Source organism: Canis lupus, chromosome 1 (genome assembly GCF_048164855.1).
Source record: "Canis lupus baileyi chromosome 1, mCanLup2.hap1, whole genome shotgun sequence".
Classification (NCBI taxonomy): domain Eukaryota; kingdom Metazoa; phylum Chordata; class Mammalia; order Carnivora; family Canidae; genus Canis; species Canis lupus.
In genome coordinates, this window is record NC_132838.1 from 4,777,437 (window position 1) to 4,802,623 (window position 25,187).

At 45.7% G+C, this 25,187-nt stretch overlaps 2 long non-coding RNA genes across 2 annotated transcripts; both read left to right on the forward strand.

Moving 5' to 3' along the window:
* Positions 1-8,130: 8,130 nt before the first annotated feature.
* Positions 8,131-9,820, forward strand: LOC140630050 (uncharacterized). The gene is made up of 2 exons (XR_012027860.1): positions 8,131-8,327; positions 8,413-9,820. It is a non-coding gene; the product is annotated as an uncharacterized lncRNA (long non-coding RNA).
* Positions 9,821-11,262: 1,442 nt separating this feature from the next.
* Positions 11,263-22,495, forward strand: LOC140630053 (uncharacterized). The gene is made up of 3 exons (XR_012027862.1): positions 11,263-11,436; positions 21,690-21,860; positions 22,432-22,495. It is a non-coding gene; the product is annotated as an uncharacterized lncRNA (long non-coding RNA).
* The last annotated feature ends 2,692 nt before the right edge of the window (positions 22,496-25,187 follow it).

Sequence of the window (25,187 nt, forward strand, 5' to 3'; positions counted from 1 at the left end):
GGCTGCTATAAACATTGGGGTTCAGGTCACATTTGTATCTTTGGGGTAAATTCCTAGAAGTGCAGTGGTGGGTCATAGGGTAGTTCTATTTTCATCTTTTTGAGAAACCTACAAGTGGCTGTACCAGCTTGTATTCCTACCAAGTTTAAGAGGATTCCCCTTTCTCCACATCCTTGCCAACATCTGTCATTTTCTGACTTATTAATTTTAGCCATTCTATTGGTCATGACTTTTAACTTCCTGTTGTCTTCTCCACAAAAAAAGAATTACTGTGTTTTTGTATTAGTGACCTGATTTGCCTATGATCTTCAAGAAAATATGATTTAGTCTTTCCTTCCTCTAAACCTACTTGGCAGGGGGATCCCTGGGTGGCGCAGCGGTTTGGCGCCTGCCTTTGGCCCAGGGCGCGATCCTGGAGACCCGGGATCGAGTCCCACGTCGGGCTCCCGGTGCATGGAGCCTGCTTCTCCCTCTGCCTGTGTCTCTGCCTCTCTCTCTCTCTCTCTGTGACTATTGTAAATAAATAAATTTTTAAAAAAAGTATTTAAACCTACTTAGCAGAGAGCAACTTCATCCTTTTTCAACACTGATCCCAACTGTCACAGATGGGACCATGTGTTTCACTGAATTGGGTCTAGTCCATTCAACTACCATCATCTTTCAGCAGTTCAAGCTTTGAGCATCTATGGGAAATTAAGGATTAATTTTTAGATAGTTTTTTCTTTTCTCTGAGTCACCAACTCTGGAAAGGGAAGATTGAGAATCCTAGATATTATCCTGCATAGATGTGCTTCTATCAGCGGTCACAACTTAGGATCTACAGCACTCTTTCTCTTTCTCAGGACACCACCTGCCATCTGTCCTTGTTCTTTGCTTGTCTGTAGCATCGATGTGACTCTGCTTACCATGGTTCATTCTTTTCTGGTTGATGAGACTTGTCTTCTAAGTAGATGAGAAAACCTGATGAGGGCAAGACCATGTTGCTTGTTTTTGTGCCAAACCACACCCCTGAGCTATTGAGCTTTTGATTTTTATTTAATACACATATTCACTGTTCATTTAATAACAAATCCTTTCTTAGGCACCTGCTGCATGTCTAGCATAGTAAGCACTTCCCTGGGCACTTTTTCTCAGCAGCTGACGCTATTCTATGTTCATCATAAGCTTCTACAGGCCAAGACTGTGTGTGAATGTGTCTTTGGCAGGTGCCTTGAAGAAATGTATATTTATGTATATGTATTTATTATGAAGATGATGTAGCAAGCATTTTGGGTACACATTAGATCCCATTTTCTATGAAATCCACGTGAAAATTTACATGAGGTTTTACAAGAACTCCAAGAGGCCACCATGTGCATCTAATGGTTACCATTCCCTCCCTGAGTCTTGGCACTCAGGCTTTCTCCTAAGATGATGGGTCTAAAGCAATCTCGCTCATTCAGCCTAGCGCCTCACAGCTCCGTGTGTTTCTTCTTCCATTAGAACCTCTCTCAGTTTAAGTTAAATGAACAACCCAGGAACCCTACATTTGAAATTCAGTGAACAAAATGTTGGACTCCTATGGAGTGTTTCATTAGGCTAAGGAGAACACTCAAAAGTCTGATGCGGGAAAATGTTTATGCACTGCCTAGAGCCAAAGAAGAATACTAGATTATTCGTTTTCATTAAAGTATATATTGCAATATTTATTTTTATTCAGGAAGAAGTTCACAAAAGCATTGCCATCACACCCAAAGCTTGTGTTCTGGAGACATTTTCACATGGCATCAGTGGGTCAGAGAACAGGTTGATAAACCTCAGAACTCTATGTGTTTGGGAAGTGCTATGGTCTGAATGTGTGTGTCCCCTAAAATTCCTATGTTAAATCCTAACAATGGATATGATGGATCTGGAGGTGGGGCCTTCAGGAGACCATTCAGTCATAAGGGATCCCCTCAGGAATGGTATTCCTGGCTTATAAAAGAGGCTCCAAGAGACCTCTCAACCCTTCTACCATGTGACACCATGAGAAGTCAAAGTCGCCCTTTTCGAAGAAGGCTGTGACCAGAACCCCATAAGACTGGCACCCTGATCTCAGACTTACAGTTTCCTGAAGCATGAGAAATAAAGTTGGATTGTTTATAAGCCACCCAGGCTAAGTTGCTCTGTTACTGCAACCCAGACACACTAAGACAAGAAAATTCTATCACTTTCATAAAATGATACCCAGATCCTCTGAGGCTGGCAACAAAGAGGAAAACGCCACAGGAATGGGACACCAGATGCTGTGACATCAGCTCTTATATCCTCAGAGTCAGATCAGGAAGCTGTCCCACTGGTCGCTGCTGCGGCCACCGCACAGACTAGCAAGTGCACACAGCTCCCGACTGCCCAGAGCTGAGAGCAGCCGAGAGCAGCTGGGGTATTTGAACAGGACTCCGCAGGAAGGGCTGGGTAGCCGAGGGAAATAAACACGAAGGAAGCGTCCATGGAGGTGAACGGGTCACCACATTTAGTGTCTGGGCCTTAAGATTGGCTCATGACACAGATGTCTGCCAGCCAACCCCCACCCCAGAGCCCTCCTGGGCCCCTGCCTTCTAGACTGCCCCTCTTGCACGTCCAACTCTGCAGAGCCCAACCGAGATGCCATCCGGGGGCAGCTGTCACATCTACAGGATCAACCGACTTGGAGGAGCTCAAGCTGTATCCTGAAAGAAAGTTTCTTCTTCATTACAGGGCAGAGTCAAAGTTGCAACAGATTTCTACCTTTATTGTCCACATTCATCAACGAACAGCCTATGTGCTGGCTACAGACCACCCTATGGGCAACCTATTGGCGGAGGTGATGAGGGTGACAAATAGTTTCTGGCAGGGAAGCTTATGGCCAGCGAGCTATCAATTAAGATAGAAGTCCCAAGACAAAATTTCTGCAAAATCCCCTCTCTATCTGGTTCACTGCGAAAAGAGCAGGTGCCTGCTCCATGCTCCTACAGCACAAGGGCTTTGTGCAGAGTTTCTGAGCAGGGAAAGATCTGAAGGTCGCCGGCAGCCTCCTCTCCTTCCTCCGTCTTGCCCTCCATTCCTTTCCCTCGTCACATCATAAAGGTAAAGACCTAAAGTGCTCGGGTCCCAAACTAAGTGTAGCTGGTCCTCATATGAGGGTGAAGGGAACTGAAGTCCCTGTCACACCACAAACTTCATCAGCCAACATCTGAGCAAGTGGAAGCTGGCGGAGCATGTGTGACCCCTAAAGCTCACTAGTTTAGGGTCCAGGCCGCAGAAGGTGGGGAAGGGTCCATGATCAGGGACAGGCTCGAGGTGGCACCTCACGTCACATGCCAAGATGCACCAGCTCAGCCAGGCGCTACAGGAGGCGAAGACCCTGAGCTGAAGGAGGCAGCACCCCTCATTCGGGGGCTCACAGGCACGTGCCTGTGTGTGTCCTTCCTTCCCACACTCCTCACTTCTCCCGTCGTTCTTCAAGTCTGAGGTCACCCTGAGGACAAAGAGACTCGCTTAGATCAGGATCCTACTGAATCAGCTGAGTGATGAGCCTGGGCAAAGTTTCCGAGGCAAAGGAGCTCATCTTCAGAGCCTTTCTTCTGTTTTCATCAGCTGCTTCCTACCCTTGTGCTAAGCATTTTCAGGTAGCATCATCAGTCTTTTCATAAGAAAGCCAGTTGATAAACTAATTCACACTCAGGTGGGCCATTGAAGCACAAAATGCTGGCAAGTAAAACAACACTTAATAATAAATCAGAGACGGTGAAGCTTGGCAGCCAGTGGGAACATGTTTGGGGTATGCACAGACCCCATCCCTTCACGGATCATGTAGCATAGACACCAGTCATCACAGTGCCTCGAAAGCCAATCCTGGGTGTGAAACTAGTGTGAACTCTGTCCTCTAACATTCCAAGCAGGAGAAAAGGACTTCCTATTTTTTGTCTTCTGACCAGAGCTCACTGGTTCAAGAACCATTTTTATTTTTTATTTATTTATTTATTTATTTATTTATTTATTTATTTATCTATCTATTTCAGGAACAATTTTATTTTTTTTAATTTATTTTTTATTGGTGTTCAATTTACCAACATACAGAATAACCCCCAGTGCCCGCCACCCATTCACTCCCACCCCTGCCCTCCTCCCCTTCTACCACCCCTAGTTCGTTTCCCAGAGTTAGGAGTCTTTACGTTCTGTCTCCCTTTCTGATATTTCCCACCCATTTCTTCTCCCTTCCCTTATATTCCCTTTCACTATTATTTATATTCCCCAAATGAATAAGAACATCAGAACTTCACATTCAGGGGTAGCCCGGGTGGCTTAGTGGTTTAGCGTCGCCTTCAGCTCAGGGCCTGATCCTGGAGACCCAGGACCGAATCCCACGTCCGGCTCCCTGCATGGAGCTAGCTTCTCCCTCTGCCTGTGTCTCTGCTTCTCTCTCTCTCTCTGTGTCTTTCATGAATAAATAAATAAAATATTTTAAAAAAAGAACTTCACATTTAATTCCTTGTTAAAAACTATGTTTCTGGAAGGTGTTCCTTACCAGATGTTTAGTATCTTGTGTCTCTAGATAGTAATTGGGTCCACAATGAGTCCAAATGTCTCTAGATGGACTCGATGACATATATTTCAACAATAATTAAGTCACCAATCCCGCCTTCTTATAACTATAATAAAAATGTCAGCTGTGTTAGGAAATCCCATCGTTTTCCTTTCGGTAAACACTTGACTGTTTCAAGGCTGGAGGCCAATTAGCAACAGGTGGACTATTTAAATGAAAATGGAAAAAAAAAAACAAAAAATAAAATAAAATGAAAATGGGATGAGCACTGGGTGTTATGCTATATGTTGGCAAATCGAACTCCAATTTAAAAAATCAATAAATAAAAAAAAGAAGAAAATGAAAGGCAGCCCAGGTAGGTCCATCCCTGAGACGAGATGGCTGAGGACATACCATGCAGTTGCCCCCAGCTGCAGTCATTCTGGCCCTAAGGACGAGTGCTTCCCACTCAGGAGAAGCTAGACTGTAAATTAGTCATGATGCCCTAGTCCCACCTCCCCATGCAGGTGGACACAGGGGTGGGAGCCTCTCTCAAATGACTGATAAGATACATCAGCTTCATCTAGTTAATAGCAGGTAATAGTGAGTCCTCCTTTCCATATCTTGGTGCCCCTAATAACACTGAGGAAGTGATATCCCTCCCTGTGCACATAACCTGCTACCAGTGAGAGCCATCAGCCACATGAAGAATAAAACCCCATATTAACTATTTTCTCATTCATCAGTTCCTTTTAAGAAAATCATTTTCTGCTATAAACATCGGGGTGCCGGTGTCCCGGCGTTTCATTGCATTTGTATCTTTGGGGTAAATCCCCAACAGTGCAATTGCTGGGTCGTAGGGCAGGTCTATTTTTAACTCTTTGAGGAACCTCCACACAGTTTTCCAGAGTGGCTGCACCAGTTCACATTCCCACCAACAGTGTAAGAGGGTTCCCTTTTCTCCGCATCCTCTCCAACATTTGTGGTTTCCTGCCTTGTTAATTTTCCCCATTCTCACTGGGGTGAGGTGGTATCTCATTGTGGTTTTGATTTGTATTTCCCTGATGGCAAGTGATGAGGAACATTTCCTCATGTGCTTGTTGGCCATGTCTATGTCTTCCTCTGTGAGATTTTTCTTCATGTCTTTTGCCCATTTCATGATTGGATTGTTTGTTTCTTTGGTGTTGAGTTTAATAAGTTCTTTATAGCAATGCCCACAATAGCCAAACTGTGGAAGGAGCCTCGGTGTCCATCGAAAGATGAATGGATAAAGAAGATGTGGTCTATGTATACAATGGAATAGTCCTCAGCCATTAGAAACGACAAATACCCACCATTTGCTTCCACGTGGATGGAACTGGAGGGTATTATGCTGAGTGAAGTAAGTCAATTGGAGAAGGACAAACATTATATGTTCTCATTCATTTGGGGAAAATAAATAATAGTGAAAGGGAATAGAAGGGAAGGGAGAAGAAATGGTTAGGAAATATCAGAAAGGGAGACAGAACATGAAGACTCCTAACTCTGGGAAACGAACTAGGGGTGGTGGAAGGGGAGGACGGCGGGGGGTGGGGGTGAATGGGTGACGGGCACTGAGGGGGGCACTCGACAGGATGAGCACTGGGTGTTTTTCTGTATGTTGGCAAATTGAACACCAATAAAAAATAAAGTTATTATTTTAAAAAATCATTTTCTTTAATTTTCCCACTTCTCAAAAATGTAGAAAAAATTCCTCAGCCAGAGAAAGAGAATAGTTAGGGAAAGCTGCTTTTGAAGCCATATCCTAAACTTGCTTGTTGTTTCTTTTTCTCTTTCCACTAAATGAAACTTTGCTCTGGGCTCCTGCAGCTCCAACGTTGGCCATTTTCCCAACCAGGTCAACTGCCACCAGTAGAATGCTCTCGTTACCAATCTTCCAACCAATTGTTGGTCAATGTGGTTTCTTAGGACACCTAAGTTTGGGATAAAATTCACAAAGCTTCTTATATGTGAGTTGTTACTTCTGCCAAACTGATGACACGTGGTAGGATCAGGGACACTTTTCCCAGAACATTGGCAAAAATATTTTTGAAAACTAAAAAATTCAGTCAGTGATCTATATGCTGAAATCCTGTGGGAGCATGAGAGCCAGATGGATCACAGCTCTCTTTGATAACTCACTTAGGCCTTGACTGACTCTACTGTAAAGGGATAAGAAACCTGAGAAACAATGTGATGCTGTGCCCTCAACATCATATGGAGTTTGTCCCATAGAACTGTCGGTAAACCTGCCTCTTGACACCGACACGTAAAAAACCCTGAACGTTAGGTCCCTGCTATCTCAGGTGCATTACCTTTTCCTCACCTATTTTACGACTCAATAAAAAGTGATCCTATTTTTACTTTTTTTTTCTTCTGAAGCATGACTTTAAATATATCAACTTCTTATGTATTTGAACAAAGAGTTCTTATACGACAAAGCTGTAAAGCCACACTTAAACAGCAACCGTAATTATTTCCTTTTGCGAGTTTTGAAAATGAACACCACATTCGTGTTTCTTCACAGTCGCAGTCCTTTCCCGTAGGAGCGTGGCTGTGGGGGAGTCAGGAGAACACAGGCGGTCTCTGGAGATCAGAAACGGATAAATGTAGCATCTGCACACCTTTTGAAAGAGGGTAAAGGATAATCTTAGCAATTTCAAAAAAAAATTCTAGAACATTCATCAAGCAATTTGCAACCGCCTAGTAGAGTAGGGATACTGAGCTACCGAATCATTTTGTAAAAGGGGAATTGGGCCAGAAGAAGTTAATATCCTTCCTAATGGAGCATGAGGCCATGTGGATGAGCAGAATGGACTATGGGGCCTGCAGTGGCCTCCTTCTACCGAGCTCTCCTCCAGGCAGCCAGCACATCCTCCACAAGGGCCCACAGAGCTCTAATTGCCTCTCAGAGCCAGTGACATGGGACCTTCTAATAGGTAAACCATTTCATAATGAGTCCCTCCTGGTCCTTTTGTAAATAAGTCTCTTGGGAAGAAGGCCAAGAAACCTCAGCCCTTCTCTGAGTTTATTTCTAGAGTGATTACTGTCGTGTATAATTAAGGTCTCTGAGTATCAGCTAGGTGCACAGTTAGCTGGAAATGTTTTCAGAGGTTTAGTGTCAAACTTATGGAGTGGGGAGGCAACATCAATTTTATTTTTTCTTCCACAGATAAAAAGTCCTCCCTCTCCCTCCTCCCACAGCCAGGCTTTTGGGGTTTTTCAATGCACCTAGCTTCACTCAAAAACAAACCAACGACAAACAAACAAACACCACAGCAACACTCTATCTTAGGGGCAGCCACATTTCAGCTACCAGCAGTGAGAACCGAGCCAAGTCTCCCTTATTTCTTTGGCTCTGGAGATGTTTGAAACAAACAAACAAATGAAAAAATAAAAGTCTTATTACCAACACCCTAGAAATAAGATTTCAACTCCATTGGAAATTGAATTTCTTCCATATTCAATCAATATTTAATAAAGAGAGAAAAGGATCTCATTACCAAGACCCTCTTGTTTCTCCATAAGTCATCAATGTGAGATTCCAGAATTTCAGGGAGCTGAGTTCTTAATTGGAACATTACATACTCTCTCTGCAGACAGTGAGCATGCACCCTTCCCCAGGACACACCTCAGCCAGACCTCCTCCTGGTCTGCATAGGGATTTCGGTGGAGGGTGGGCCTGGGGAGCACCAGGGAAAGGGAGGGACAGCCAAGCTAAGCCCTGAGTGCCAGGTTCATGGAGAGCTGAATGAGTATGGGGCAGATCCTCGAGTTTTCTTTTCAGGTAGAGTATTGCTAACTAGTCTGTACCAGTCATGGGCTTACTGTGGGGAGTTTATTCTACATCATCTGCGTTCTCTCTTCCTTAGCAGTGCCTAATGAGTTGGAGGAATGGGAAAGTCGTTCCCAGCCAAGCCGATATCCTATGAGTTATAAATGACATTTCATCCTCATATGCAGATTTCCTGCACCGAAGTGAATTATTTACAAGGTAGAGCTTGTGGGTTCCAACAATCAGCAGCCTGAGATTTACACCCACACTCCAGTTTCAGCTCTCCTGCTGCGGGAATGTGAAGTTTCCCACTGCCCTGTAAGATCTGAAGATTTAACAGGAACAGGCACTCCCTTCTCTGGAAGCAGAAACCAGAACAGTAAATGAAGCCATTCCAAGACTGGCTTCTTCCCCTCTCCGAAGAGGATGCTATCTGCATGGAAACGCAAATGAGGTGCATGAAGGAGAACTTAAATTCTGGGAGACCTTTCTGCCCCATTAGGAGTGATTTGGTAACCTGGAGTTTCACTTAATTAGTATAATAATTTCCCCCAGAATATGTGAGAATCTGAAGTCTCTCTTAACAAAAGCACTGCAGTGAGCTCTACCTTCTGGGGAACAGGAGGGGGTTGGGTTGACAGGCCTCCCAACCACCAATAAGGATGCCAGAAATACACGGGTCCTGAACCAGACAAATCCACCCATGGGACTAAAAGATGGCTCCAAAATCAATTTGAGGATATTTACGTCTGCAATCTATGATCAAGGTGGCCCTTCCAATTAGTGCAGAAAGAGTTTTGTAAAAATAACTAGGCTGGAAACAATTGACTACCCATTTGGAAAAAAATTAACACCCCTATTTTATACCACAAACAAAAATATATTCTTGTTAAATCAAAGGCCTAAATGTAAAAAGTAGGACCAAAGGATCATTGAAAGAAAAGATAGGAGAATATTTGTGTGATCTCACAATGCGAGTAAACAAAATGAAACAAATGGATAACATGACCTATAACCTTTTTCCCCAATGAAAACCAGACTGCACAAAATTAAAAGACAAGTGACAGACCGTGGAGGGGAAGCGTTGACATCTAAGTATTACTATCTCATATTCAAGTAAATCCAGCAGATCAAAGAGAAATGACCAGTCCCTCAAAGGGACAAGGAGTACATGCAGGCGGGAATTAGTACGAGCAGTAAATGTCTACGAGAAGATGCTCAAACACATTTCTGATTAAGGGATGTGGAAGTGACAATAAAATACCCTTTTCTGAAGTCAGATTGTACAGTTGTAAATATATTGCCAGCACCTACTGCTACCAAGGATAGGATGAAATATGCACTGTCCTAATTTCTGGCAGGAACAACCAGCCGGTAAAAACTTTTGAGGGTCAATTTAGCATTATCTGGTAAAACATGACATTTGCATGCCCTTTGACCAGAGAATCTCACTTTTATGATTCCATCAGAAAATAAAAAATAAAAATATAAAGAGACATGCACAAGGATGCTGATCGAGTACTGTTTGTCATAGGGAACATTGCCCACTCCCCAAATATCTATCAGTAAGAGAATAGCTTAATGAATTATGAAAGATTCATAAAATGGAATGCCGTATCCCCATTAAAATCTGCAAACAACCACGTTTCCATCAATAGGGACATGGTTACGGAAATGTGGAGTCATCATTACACTGGTGATTATGCATGGAAGTTGGCTTAGGATTTCAAACCATTAAGATGCCACATTTGTATACATCGAATGCCACGGGCTCCTCATCTTCCTGTTCTAACTGCCTTCAAAAACAGGAACTGGATGACAGCAAGGAGCACTTGGCTGTCTTAGTGCTGAGGGGTTGCACATGAGGCTGGTGAGCTAGAGGTTCTCCATCCCCACCACTTGTAAGGCAACCCAACAAATTCTCATTACCCATTTCTGTTCCCCAAAAGTTTGCCGCCCCCCCCCAGCCTCAGTGGTGACTTGGGTTGTCTTCTCTTGACCTCTGTCTCCAGGGCCCCCTTCTTCTCTTTTTTTTCTCTGATTGAAGAGAAGCACCAGGGGACAGCAGACATATCAAAGCATGTTGTCAGAAAAGGCCCCCCACCTGAGGCCCCAGCATAGACCATGGCATACAGCAAGTGCCCAGCCAATATAGGCTTATTCAATAAAAAGAAAAAAATAACTCAATATTGAAGAAAATACATTTTGAGACCAAGGCACATTGTGTGTACCTTCTCATTGCTAAAAATTTGTCATTGGTAATAAATTTTATTTCTATAATCAGTACTAACCTTGAACCCATCCGGGAATAAATGCAGATAGCCATACTAGATAATCTCATTGAGTGTGTGTGTGTGTGTGTGTGTGTGAGAGAGAGAGAGAGAGAGATAGAGAGAGAGAGAAAGGAGGAGAGGAGAGACTCTAAGAAGCTATCCTTAGCAGATTTCAGGCAGGAATTTGATTCTTTGCAAAATAATTTTTTTTTTCCTAAAGGAAATAGTCTGCAGAGTACAGCACTTGTTTGAATATCTATGTGTTGAATTAATTTCATTAATTCGTTAAATGTATTTTAAGTGCCTACAATTTACCCATCCCCATTCTACATAATGCGGATGCTGTAATGCAAGTGTTGGAGGATAGGACCAAGGAAACGGAGGAATCCTAAATCAAGAAATGACCTTATACAAAGATCCTGAAACCAGAGGGAGCCTGGCATATTCTAGAAACTGTGGAGTGTGCTCTGTTCAAGCTGGCTGGAATGTAGATCGCAAAGCAGGGGTTGGGCAGTGGAGGAGGAAGGAGGCAAGAGATGCTGAGGAATGAGTTTCAAGGGTAAACACATCACACCACACCATAAATGGCCTTATGTGTCTGGCCTCATTGTGAGAGCACTGGGGAGATATTGAAGGGTTTTAAATACCTGAGTCACAATGGATCCCTACTCTGAATCCCTGCTCTATGAGAAGTTTCGGGAGCAACTCACAGGGTCATTGGAAGGGCAAGATCAGAGGCAGGCTGATAGCCCTGTGTCTTCTCTAACTAACACACAACTCAGAAAGCATCGGTGAGAACAGGGTAGTTTCAGAGGAGACCATCAGCAGAGATAAAAGCAGAGTCAAAGGTATTCTGAGTTTGCAGTGGCAGGACCTGGGGATGGATTGGGTTTGGTGCAAAGAGAAAAGTTGGGACAAACAAGTGTCTTTCACTTGCTGGGATTTTGGAGGCAAAGGTGAGAGTCGAGGGAGAATTTCAGAGACAAGTCTGCTTGGTTCCATCTCATACTTCCTGGATGCAAGGTGCCCGAGGGACATGTCATTAGGCAGAGTGGCCAAATAGTGCCAACTGGAGCCCAGGCATCACCAGTTACCAGTCCTAGTATGTCCCGGTGTCCAGACAGGAGGAGGCCCAGGAGGGAGAGAACGGAGATGCTATCTCTGAACCAGAAAGTTTATGGATTTGGTGAGTGATATGGACTGAGTATGTGTCTTCCCAAATTCATATGTTGAAACCCTAGCCCCTGATGTGATGGTGTCTGAAGATGGGGCCTTTGGGAGATGACTGGATTTAGATGAAGTCTTAAAGTGGACACCACGATGAGGTTAATGCCCCTATTACAGGGGACATAGACCAGAGCTCGCTCCCTCTCTCCCCCCAATCTGTCTTCCCACCCCACTCCAGCTTCCTCTCCCCGCCCCCCACCTCCCTCTGCCACGTGAGGACACAGCTAGAAGGTAGTGGTCTACAAGCCAAGAATTGGATCTCACCGGGAACCGAATCTGCCAGCACTTCGATTTTGGGCTTCCAGCCGCCAGAACTGTGAGAAATGTCTGTTGTGTAAGCGTCCCAGGCTGTGGTGTTTGGTTAGAGCGGCCCTAGCCAACTAAGACAGTTAGACTGCCCTGGATTTGAAAAACAGTGGGGATTTGAAAAACAGTGGGGATTTGAATAAAAGTAGAAGCAAGAGGACATTCTGGGTAGAAAGCACAGCAAAAAAAAAAAAAAAAAAGGGACCAAAAAAAAAAAAAAAAAACTTATTTCTGATCTGGGAACAGGTATCAACAAGGAATCTGCCGAGTGTGTTGGGTGAGACATCTCCAGGGGTTCCTGAGACCCGGCCTTCAGAGTGTGGCCTTTGGGGACCATGGGCATCTCTGTGTCACGTCACTGGGGAACCAGCTTTGTGGCCCACAGAAGCCAGGACTGTCTGTTGGCATCGAATGTGAGAGCAGCGTGAGGGCCCGTATGTCCGGGTGCAAGGTTGCTTCCAAACCCTGGTGCCCTCTCACATGATGGTCACCACACTAACATTGCCACCTGATTCCCAGCAGAGTCCAATATCAGACCGGCAGTCTTCCCACAAACCAAGCAGATCCTGCCAGAAAAAGCAGCAGGCGGCAAAATATTCTTAGTATGTGCTGCGGGGATTCCCTTTCCTTCAAAACCCAGTTGAAGGCTGGCAAATAGAAATCTTGCTCGACTTAGGTTTTACATAGTAATTTGCTATTTTATTTAAGGGCTTACTTTTAATTTGCAAGTGCTTTCTCTCCCTTCCTTCCTTTTTATAGCGGAGTTGCCTGCACTCAGCTATTGCAGGGACTCAGAATAAGGACACCGAGAAGCCTTCTAAGCACTGTTTGTTTTCAGATGTACTTCCCTCTCTTGGGGGATTTGGGCTTCCCGCGTCGGAGGTGAGAGAGACAGAGCAGTGTTGAAACTGGAACCTCAGAAGGCCTTGGGGACCAGGGTCATTGGGAAACTCAGATGCTCTGGTGTCCGAGCTCTATGCCAAAAACCAGTCACTCAGCTGTGAGCAGCAGGACAAGTGTAATGATTCGATTTCTTATAGCCACTGTCACCTTCATCTATATATTTGCTGGTGATTTATTAATATCAGTTTCACCTGTCTCAGTCTGCAGGAGACCTTGTATTGTTGAATTTCTTCTACAGAGTGGAGAGAAATGAAGGGAGCAGATGGGATTATGACTTATTTTCCAGAGTTGAATTTATAAAAAGATCTTTGTCAGACATTGCACAGCAGTTTGTGGGATGAAATTAATCCTATGAATAAAATTGCTAACCTCACCTAAAATAGGTGCTTTATTTAAAGAAGGATCGATGAGCCTTGCTAAATATTATTTTTAGTGTTGATAAAAGCTTTTCATGATCTCAAGCTGCAAACACGGGATAAATGGACAGTTCCAGAAGTGGCTGCCACAGGCTGGAGCCAGTTCACAATGTCACCTTTGACATCGGTGAGGCAAAGCCGGGCATCAGGCCTCAGTTCCTCTATGTCAAGCATGGAGTGAGAAATGTGTGTCTTCACTGCTTGTGAATCTTAAATTGGGATGCATCACATGGTGTCAACTCCCCAGGATCATCATTGGTGACTTAATCAGCAAGATGTTTTGCTGTGTAACAAAAATCACCCTTGAGGCTGAACAGCCACACCCCTGGGTTGTTTGTTCCCTACCCAGTGGTCTCATGAGTTCTGATTTTAAAGGAGTGTTGCCTGGTCTATTGTTTTGGTGTTGGTTCTTTGTGATGGTTCATAAATATTGACTTTGAGATGTAGTTCCTCCTACAGGACAGGGAAAGGCTGCAAGAAACAGTCCATTAGACATCACTATTTCTGTGGCCTTTGGTCTCAGGGTCTGGCCTTGTCAGAGAATGATTCCAAGACTCCTTGCTATCCTGAACTTGGAATTCCTGATATCATCAAACAGTGCTAACTCTTGTGAGCAAAATCCAACACCTCAAAAATAAACAAATAAACAAAAATAAAAAACAAAACAGAAAAATCTAGAAAGCTTTTCTTAAAATATTTTATTTATTTATTCATGGGAGACACAGAGAGAGAGGCAGAAACATAGGCAGAGGGAGAAGCAGGCCCCATGCAGGGAGCCTGACGTGGGACTCGATCCCAGGACCCTGGGATCACACCCTGAGCTGAAGGCAGACGCTCAACCGCTGAGCCACCCAGGTGCCCTTGGAAAGTGCAAATTCAAAAACACGTGCATTGGATAAAAAAAATAAATATTCAATTTTCTTCAAACATTCTGATTAAATCACACACAAAAAGAAAATGTCTTTTCCTCCCTTTTGTCTGTGTAACTCCTGTTAGAAGTCACTAGGCCAGCGAGAGAATTACCGTAAATAACACCCATCTTTCTCTCCCAGTGAACGTCATACAGTGGATTTTCCCTTTCTACAACACAACGACATCCGACTGTATAGACATTAGCAAAAATGGTGGCTCACTTTTTACAAAGAGCCGCAAGGAGAGAAAGAGGAGCCTGTAACTTTTGCAGCGAGAGTGTCTGCTCTGCTCTTGAGCTTCGCTCCTCCGTGTTTCTGCTTGGGAACATTCTGGAGGAGAGTGGCAGAGGCCACCCGGCCCCGCGAAATCTGCCCTGTGAGTGAAACGTATCTGATGGTGCAAAGAACTTCATTAGGACATCAAGCCCGTAGTCATGTTTTCAATCGCTGCTGTAACTTCTTTCCTTGCAAGTGCTTTGCTGATTTCGGGACCACCTAAGGCTCCGCGCAGTACACAGCAACACAGTTTGAGACATTTCTGTGATGTTCTGTACTTCATATAGTTGCTAACAACCTGTCAAAGTCATCCTGACACCAAACTGAGAAGCTGATGGTTTGGGTAACATATTAGAGGAGATGAGAAAAAAAGATAGTCCTCATTACTGTAATAAAACCAGCAGAGACACACTGAGAATCAATTACTGATTTGTGACCTAATGAACTCACCCTCCGTCAAGTAGAGAACTGCACCGAGCCTCTTACATTATCAAATGATTTAGGATGGAGCGCTGTCTGAAGACGGGCGACAAGTCGAGGCGGGGCCGGCTCCTTAAGTCGCAGCTGACTTAATTACCTTGTTCCCGAGAGCAGGGATCAAATTGAGCCACTTAAGGTGCTAACGCTCTGCGCCAGCTGGAAACGAAAAGGAAATAATTAACACCCACACGAGCTGCGTCCAAGGTTGTGACACCTCCTGACAGAGGCAAGGACACTCAAAGTTAAGGCAGTTCAACAAAGTCTGCGGCCAGCCCCCCTCGGCCGCCGGGGTGGCTTGTCCGGCGTGGTCGTGCTGGCCGCGAACCCGAAGAGCCACCGGGGTGAGCAGGGTCCGACGCCGGGGCAGGTGCCCCCGCGAGCCGCCTGCAGGGCTCTAGGTCAAGGCGGAGGGACGGGAGCGTGCCTGCCTATTCCGCAGCCCGCAAGCACGAACCTTGGATTTAAAAAAAGATTATAATGACGATTCTAATTAAACACACACAAAGTTCTCATTACTGATGAAGCAGTTTGTTTTGTCTTTCATCCCCTGGGGTCACGGTCACCTGCTGCTGTCTCACATCCGGCACAACCGTGAGACCATCGCCCATGATCACAGAGGTGAACTGCTAGCTCAGGGACAGGCACTCAGCACCATTCATTTTAAAGATTTACCTGTTTATTTGAGAGAAAGAGAGAGACAGAGACAGAGAGACAGAGACAGAGCCTGCACGTGCAAGTGGGAGGGGAGGGAGAGAGAATCTCAAGCAGACTCCTTGCTGAGTGCTGGGCCCCACCCTGAGATCATGACCTGAGCCAAAACCGAGTGTCCAGGGCTTAACTAGCAGAGCCATCCGGGCGCCCTCGGTATCATTTTTTTTTAAAAATTAAACTCTTGGGAGCCACTTCTTCAGTTCACTTGTCCCTGTAATGTCCTCCTCCTTACGCACAGAGAGGTGGCCAGGACACCACACCCAGATGTGGCAGGCTCCTTTGCTGGCAGAGAAGGGAGATTAGATCCGGTGGCCAGGTCTGGTCACTCCCGGGGCCCCTGTGGAGGCTGGATCTCCCCGTGCCTGCGCCCATCCTAGGGCACCGTGCAGCGGGAAGGCTCAGCGCTGTCGACACAGGGCTCTGTGGAAACCGCTCCTGTGCCACTCACATCGGGACGAGTGGGGTTAATCTCTGCATCGTCAATGAATCAGCCCTGCACGTGGCATCAGCAGGCTTCGACGACACCTCGTGAAGAATAAATGATGACTCATGGCTGGAAGGCTTGCATGCACATGAGTCACAGCTGGAAAAGTGTTTGGACAACTGGGCATTTGAGAAACGGTTTCTGTGGGCTGTGTGCCTCTGTGGAGAGCCTGTGTGTCTGGGGGAGCAGGAGAGCCCCCTGCTACGGTGGCACACCGTGAATCAGGGGCAGGGATGTTTGATTCCCCGGCCGATCCTGGACACGTCCCGGAAGGTAGCGCTTCTCAGACTTGAACGTGCAAAGGAGTCACCTAGTTAAGGGGGGTTCTGATCCCCAGGTCTAGGTGGGACTAACAAGTCCCAGGCAGTGCTCCTGGCTACCAGCCTGCGGAGCACCCTGGGAGCAGCTCCAGAACCTTAACACTTCGATTCCTTCTCCCTGGGTCCTTATCATGGGGCGGACGAACTAACTAAATCCTATGAGTACAATCATATTAAGTCTTATGAGCGAGGCACCATCCCAATGGAGGTGAATGGAATCAAAATCCTCCAGAAAAGATCTGGAGCAGCAGGCCCCTCAGCCAGCCCAGGACTCAGGCCCACTTTTGGGAGAGTGGCCTTCGGGGCCCTCACAGAAGCAGACCAGTGGGTGGTGAGGCACAGAGCGGAAGGTCCCTGGAGATGAAGGGTGGTGGGGTGTGGTCGAGCCTGGCAAGCACCACTCACCCACAGCAAACTTGTGCAGGCCCGTCCGTGAACCTCTCCCTCCCCAGCTGCTCAATTCTGATTGTGTTGGTCGAGCCTGACATGGAAGCAAGGTACAATCAGGAGGGTAATCGTCAAATCAAAAAGTCAGGTGTTGGGATGCTGGGGTGACTCCATGGGTGAGCGTCTGCCTTTGGCTCAGGGCATGATCCTGGGGTCTCGGGATCAAGTCCCACATCGGGCTCCCTGCATGGAGCCTGTTTCTCCCTCTACCTGTGTCTCTGCCTCTCTCCCTGTGTCCCTCATGAATAAATAATAAACTTTAAAAAATAGACCCCAGATCCTAAAAAAAAAAAAGAAATAAAAAGTCAAGTGTCAACCATGACAATAGCTTGGCAATAGTTTGTCCGAACGCTTTGCATAATAAGCTGACAGTGGTGTCCAGCCGGCTTCTTCCCGAACTGCCAGAAAGAATTACACGACCCCCCAAAAATGAGATAGAGAGGCAAGGCGATTTGGCACAGGCGGCTCCCCTCACTAACGAGAGGCAGGCGTCGCAGCCCCCGGGGACACCCGGCTGAGCCATCACTCCAGGCGGCTGCGCGGCTGCAGCCCTGCCCTCCTGAAGGCTGGGTGATTCATTGGATTTAATATTGTCCCGAGTCTCACTCCAGGGAATGCTGCAGGAATGTTTTTCAAAAAAAAAAAAGTCTCAGCCATTAACAACAGCCTGTTAGCTCCATCCCATAAAAGAGGTTCTTTATTAAGCACAACAGCGACAGCCAAACAGCTCGATTGCGGCCGGGTGGTGGGTGCTCAAAGTGAGGGCCGTGTCTCCAGGGGTCTCACCTTTGCTCGCCCTTCCACAGAGGCTTTACCAGGAGTGGGAGTAAGGCCCTCAGGGTGAAGGGCCCAGGATGGGAGATGCAGCCCATTCAGCCCCCCTCGCCCATGGAGCCTAGACCCACTCCTCCCCTGGCTGCTCTCCTGGCCTCGCCTCAAGGCTGGTTTGCAGGAGGGTAGGGGACGGTCAGGGACCCTCTCCTTCCTCTCTTCTGGAGGCTGCAGGACAGCCCGTGCGGGTGCTTGAAATCCCTCTGATGTCCTTTCTCCTTCGGAGCATGTTTAACTCCAGAATGGCCACTACACAAGGCCTGTGCCATCCCCCCAACCTCAACAGGAAGAGAAGCTTCTTTCTGGCTCAAGTGGGGTCACTACCCCTGATTGTGGATACCCGGGAGAGGTCTGTCAAGTCCTATGGTTATCCGCAACAACATTATCTGTATCTAATTCCTTCCTGACCGCATCTAAATTTCGATGAGTGTTTAAAGGTTCTACTTTAAGTTTAAGCAGGCTAGTAAATCTTGGCAGAGAAACAAGAAACTTGGCCTGTCTTTGAAACAGGTCTGCTTCCAGAAAGTTCTGGCCCTCTGGTTACTGTGAAACAGGGAATTTCAGGAGGAAGCTATGGGCAACGCGTCTGGGACCTTCACTGTCACCAAAGTCTGATGGACAACCCCCCATCCCCAAGCCGAGATGTCCAGCTCTGCCCCATGGCCATGTGCAAGTGTCACATTCATGGAAAACATGATTTAGGGAGCCCCCCCACCCCATCAGCCTGCACACAGAGAGGATTCAGTAAGAGCGGACCACCAACTCCTGAGCTGATTCCCTCAGACGTCCCATCAAGCTCCTCTGGTCCCCTGGCACATGCCTTCCTCAACCTTCCCACCAGACTCAGCCCCTGGGCCCACCTGACCTGCCACCCTCGTGGAGGCTTTTCTCCCCCTCCCTCTGTAGTGGGCGTCCTCAGCTCTGACGGCTTTCTGATCCCAGTAACCCACTTTAAAGAAACTTCCCAGTAGTGAACCACTTCATTAAGTCCTGTCGACTTGTCCCCAACAAATCCCTTTCAAAAATCACATTGACTGTTTTTCTTCTACTTGCCCAGGCAGTATATGTAAATTATAGAATATTTGGTACAATAGTAAAGAGCACAAAATAGCTGAAATTCTTTGGTGTTCCCACACCCAAAGATAAACATAGATGCCATTTTAGGGGATTACTCTCCAATCTTCCCAAATCCTATCTCACAGACAGCATAAGACGTGATATGAGAGTTCTGGAAAGTTATTGGATGTGAGCATTCAAAGATGCTTTTAGACATTCTATGCTTTCTTCTATCATTCTGAGTCTTCTGATTTCATCTCTTGGGCTGGATTGTCCTCCTTCACCAACTCTTCAAATATTGGCATTTTACCACAAAATGAAGGGGTGCCTTTCTCATCTTTTATTCTATCCTGTGTTCTTCTCCTGAGACAGTATGTTCACTTCTTTGGGCTTCAGTGAGCTATTTCAAGATGCGAATAGCTGTGAGTTCTGTATCTCTGGTTTTGACCTCTTTCCCAAATGCCAGAACCCTGTCCCATTGCCTCTCGGAAATCTGCACAGAGAGTAGAGTTGGCATGAACCTCGACTCTTCCTCCTTTGCCTCTGCTGACACCGTCATCCTATTTCCCAGGCAGTGACCACCCTTGACACCTCATCATCCCTTCTCCATGTCCTCAGGCTCATGATACACCTTAGCTCTGGTCCAGGGATCTCCTTCATGACCCCCACCATCACCTCCAATCAGTCTTCACCAAGTTCTTCTCTTTACTTCATTTTTCTAACTACAAATGTAATTCATTTCAATAGAAAAAAATCCAACACAAAGAAAATCCAAAGACAAGAACAAATATTCCTTGTGATCTTCACAGCCAGAATTAACTACTATTAATATGTGGGTGAATATTAGAAATTTCCGTCAAAGAGCCTGCTGTTCTGTTAACTATACAGTTGCCATGATGCTTTCCCTACATCAGGTTCACTTGCTACAGGATATTCCATTTTATAATCAGCACATTATTCAGTCAAGCAACCCCTCTGCACTGGGTATCTAACAACAAGGATCAAAACAGAAAACTAAGATCACTCTATTTAAAACAGATTAAATGCGAGGAATTAGTTACAAAGGTGAGGTAAGAGCTGGGAAGTGAAGTAATTCAGCAGTATGTCGGCAGGAAGCCACCACTATCCCATTCATATGATCTTGCTTAGGTTTACTGAGTTTTTATTGTTTGTTTTTTAATTTCCTATTATCCATCTCCTTTGGTCCCTCTGTTCTTCCTTTTCTGTCCTGTGTTGGGTTAATCCATTATTTTTAGCAGGGTATCTTGAGGTTCCTCTAGGCATTCCAGCTATACTCCTGGCAGAATTTTTAGGAGTAGTTCTAAGGAATTCATATGCACCATGAACATATCCAGTCTAGTCAGAGGTAATAGTGCACAGAAATGCACAAAAAAATCCTAAGCTCCCAACAGTAGAATTATATTTAGTGTCCAAGTGTCCAGTTGTTCATGCTCTTATTGCCACAAATAACCCTCTATCTATATGTGCTCTCACTCCCACAATATGATATTATAACTTGCTTTAAACATCCTGTATCTCAGGCATTGGGTGGCCCAGTGGTTGAGCATCTGCCTTTGGCTCAGATTGTGACCCTGGGGTCCTGGGACCAGTCCTCTGTCAGCCTCCCCACAGGGAGCCTGCTTCTCTGTCTGCCTGTGTCTCTGCCTCTCTCTGTGTCTCTCATGAATAAATAAATTAAATCTTTAAAAGATAAGAAATAAACATCCTATATCTTACAGAATTAAGAAAAGAAATAACACAAAGCATGTATGCATGCATGTATGTATACACACACAAATATGTATGCACTGCATGTATCTTACCCACATTTACCATTTCTGGCACTCTTCCTTCTTTCTGAGTATCCACTTTTTGTCTGATGTCATTTCCTTCAGCCTAAAGAGCAGCTTTCTCTGTTGTATGGATCTGCTGGTAGCAAATTCTCTCCATCTTCAGTTCTCTGAGATGTCTCTACTTCATCTTCATTTTGAGGGATAGTTGTGCTAGCTATAGAATGCTGGCTAGCAGTGTTCCCTTCTAACCCTTCAAATAAGTCACTCTGTCCCCTTCTAGCCTCGTTGCTTTTAACGAGCACTCAGCTGTCATCTGGATCATTGTTCTGCAGAGTGTGATACCTCTTTTCCTCAGGCTGCTTCAACATTTCATCTTTTCCTTGATGTTCGAGAAGTTTGGCCTTGATGTGGCTATGTGCCGTCTCCTTTGATTACCCTGCTTGAGGTCTGCCGAGTTTCTTAGGTTTGTAAATGGACACTTTCTCACAAAATGTGAGTCACGAGGACTGCAAAACTTTTTAGAAAGCCATGACAAATATTTTAGGCTTCATTCTGTATCTGTGGCTTTACTTCCAAGCACCCTATCTCCTGTCTCCTGCATTCCCTTCTCCAAGTATGGTGCATGAGTTCATGCCTCTCTGCTTCTGCTCCCACTGTGATTTCTATTAGAAATGACCTTTAACGCTCCCAACCTTTATCAATGTGCTCCCATATGACTGTCTCACTAAAGTCCACTTCAGAGGTCTCCTTATCTGTGACACTTTCCTACAAAAGCCCTGGCAATGTGTGTGATGGCTCTTCCTCCCCTCCCAGCACTCTATGCGCACTCACTCTCTCTCTTGTTACAACACACGAAACACATCGTTGTAATTATGTTCTTGCTCATCTTCTCCCATTTGGGTTTGTCAATGATAAGAATTCTCTCTTCTTCTCTTTGCAGCCCTTGTACCCAGTGCAATGCCAAGAGCATCATATGTGTTTGAGAATGTTTACAGGCTAATTGGATGAATACATGAATGAACTGAATTTACTTATGACAATGAGGTAGCATTTCTAAAGCTCTTTGTAAGGACAAACACAATGACGTTTATCTTCAAAGTTGAACACCGGGGTGAGTAACAGTGTTTAGATTTTGATTGAAGATGTAGAGGTTCCTAGAAATCTTCAGGGAAAAGCTCTCAGGTAACTCATGGCTTCTGAATGGAGGCCAAGAATGGGTTTTAAATCTGTGATAAGTGTATAAAAGTGGGAGCAATCCTTTTTTATTATATATTACCTCCCCAGTCATTATGAAATCATTTCGTATTCATTGTGATAACACCAATCATTAATGTACTCATTTGGCATTCATATGACTCTCTTATGCACTTCGATAGGAATTCTGTTGTAATTAACCATTAGCTAATGTTAATAGTAATGGATGTTTAAAATAATGTGCTACCAAATAGGGTCATTGACAGCAAAGGGATCAACGTACTCAGGCATGAGAAGCATGGGAGCAATCCCTTCCCCTGGGAAAAGTTCCTAAAATGGTAGAATGAAGTTTAAGACACGGTGTGCACTGAACAGACCCGTTAGCCCACACTGGGGCCTGAATCTGAAGAAGACTTGGTTTGAATTTAAGAAGGAAGCTGTGATGACCTGACGTTTGATTCAATATTTTTCTTTTGGCTTATTTGCAGATCGACCACATCCTAAATCATCACTCTCTTATTTACCTCATTTACAATCTATTTTTCTCTTGGTGAGTAAATCTGACTTTCCTAAAGGATTGTTCTAGAAAAAAAGGATTTGAGGAGGATGTGGAGATAAAATGCAGTTCATCTTCAGATCAGAGTCATGATGGTCCTATTAATATTGGTAGTTTGTTAAAGGTGAGTTGATGAGTGTCACCTCCAAACAGGGTCATTGTGAAATGCAAAATGGAGATCATAGTCTGAACTTCAGGATTTATCGGGCTTGGGTGCACTTCTGTGACGTGCTAATGATGGTGAGGCTTGTGTCCCCTTTGTCCCTTCCTTAATGATGGTGCCTCTTGTCATTACTGATGTCAACCATCACAGAACTTGGTATAACAGATACAGGGCTTCAATTACCCACTTCCTCTCTCTGGCTCTGGTGCCTGACATGACATCCCCTTTAAACGTAACATTCTCTTTCATGAACAGAGACCAAGCAAGAAGAGGAAAAGCCCAGTAGAAGGCATTCTAGAAACACATGGTTCTAGCTCCAGAAGCCTTGGCATTGTTCTGGATTATCCTGGATCTTACTCTCATGGGCTCCTCTGGCCTTGCTCTTCAGCCCGGGGCGGGAGGCACATGTTCCCTGTGCCCCTGTAGAAGCCAGGAGGACCACCGTCCTTAAAATAGCACTTCTGCCTGTGTGAGGATGCCTCACAAGTCTACAAGACAATAAGTTTAACTCTTTAAATAACAAATTCACCCTCTATTTGATAGTCAGATATAAAGGGCACAGCAGAGGTAATGCATTGACCCCACTGACACGACCGGGCAACATGCTGATTTCTGGACCTGAGAAAGAGTTGTTTGGTTTTGGGGCAGGTGGAGAAACATTTGAGCACTGATGGGAAGGGGGAGAATAACCCCCAGTGGGGCAAGAGCAAGGGAAGCCAGAAGTGATGGACCTGTCCCAACACTGCTCCACCAAGGTGGGATCCATTGCTGCCTTCCTGGGTGACTGCTGTCAGGACACTTGTGGGGGCAGAAGGCACCAGAGTGGCTCTGCATGGAAAATTACTGCCAAAGGAAGGGTCCAGTGGCCTCAGCGCTCAGGGTTTCTGGGCAGAAGCATAGACACAGCTCCATATTTCTAGGACAGTGAGCGTGGGCAGGGTCTAGCAAGGGGTGACAGGACTGAGCTACAGGTGCCCCCATGCAATCCCAGGACATAGTCCCCAAAGTCCTTCTCCACCCAGCAGCAAACTAGCATCTCTCCTCTTTATGGAAGGTCTCTGCCTGGATGGGATCCACTGAATTCTAATCCACACCAGCGCAGAAAATCCCAGACTGTCAGAGCTGGATGGGTGTCCAACCAGTTGGTGTTACTGGTGTGACTGAGGCACACAGGGAGAAAGACACATGGTTGGCAGCATATTTGCTGTGCTTGTCCCTGCGTGGCCCTGGTGGCATCATTCTGCATGGGTCCCCTCGCCCTGGTGAGAGGCTTCACAGACCCTTTCCCAAACCTTTAATGTGGAAAGAATACGGCCGCAGTGCTCATCCAGGGCACTGAGGGAAGAGACAGAGAAGGTGGTGGGCTTCAGCAAGGGTGCCCACTGGATGCCATTCTATCTCGCCGCCCGGCCCCCCAGCACCCTGCCACCCCTCACAGGATCCCGTCATGCTGTGCCCTGGCCAGGCCACCTTAACCCCCTCTTCTGTAACCCGGGGACAGCTAGAGCTCCCCTCAGGCCTCTCCTCCCATGAGCCATGCTCTATTTCCACCCTGACCACAGTCACCAAAACCACCACAGCCACCTGCCCACATTCTGCCCAGCATTTGTCCCTTTAAATCTCAAGCAGAAAGAAAGAAAGAAAAAAAAACCCTCCACACTCTATCCACCTTAATCATTAAAGAGGTTTCTTCTTGCCTCCACCCTACCATGTCTATAAAAACCATAAAATAGAAATCTTTAATTACTCGGAAAGGTCAGGCTTCAAATTGTATATTTAATCTGGATTTAAAGAAGCGCGTTCTATGGAGAGTTATGCTGTGGTGTCTACACACCTGCTGCTTCCATTTGTCAAGACACACATAGGCACTCCCAGGCACAGACACACAAATAGGCCAACCATGCTTGGCACTGGCTACCTCTCTGTTGAGAACCAAAGTCAGTCCCAAGACGGGTGATCCTTCCACGGGCAACGACCATGACAACAGGTAAAGGAGGCTGTGTTTACCTGCCCTGATTACTAAATTACTAACTTGGAAAGGGAGGTGTTCTGAGATGAACATTCCTGGGGATACCTACCTACCTTTTTTCCTTCTCCTTCCTTCCTTCCTTCCTTCCTTCCTTCCTTCCTTCCACCCTTCCTCCTTTTGGTTTCAGGTAAAAGTCCATTACACAGCTTCAGAAGGGTCTGTGAAGACACAGACCAACAGCAGTGGATGCTACCTGGGATGATGTCAGGTGGGTAGGAAGCAGCAGGCAGGGCTGGGAGACTGGACCCATATGGGGAGTGAGTACCTATGTTAATGTATCCTCATTTACATCAACATAACAGGAGCCAGTGCTTGGACTGTTGGACAAGATGTGCAGATGTGAAAAAAAGAGGAAGCTATAATGAACCCTGTAGTGTTGGATTCAAATTAGAGTGATGGGCGTACATTCTGAGCCCTTGTTAGATAAATAGCTCGACAGGTGGATGATGGATAGATTGTACATACACACACACACACACACACACAGAGATAATGG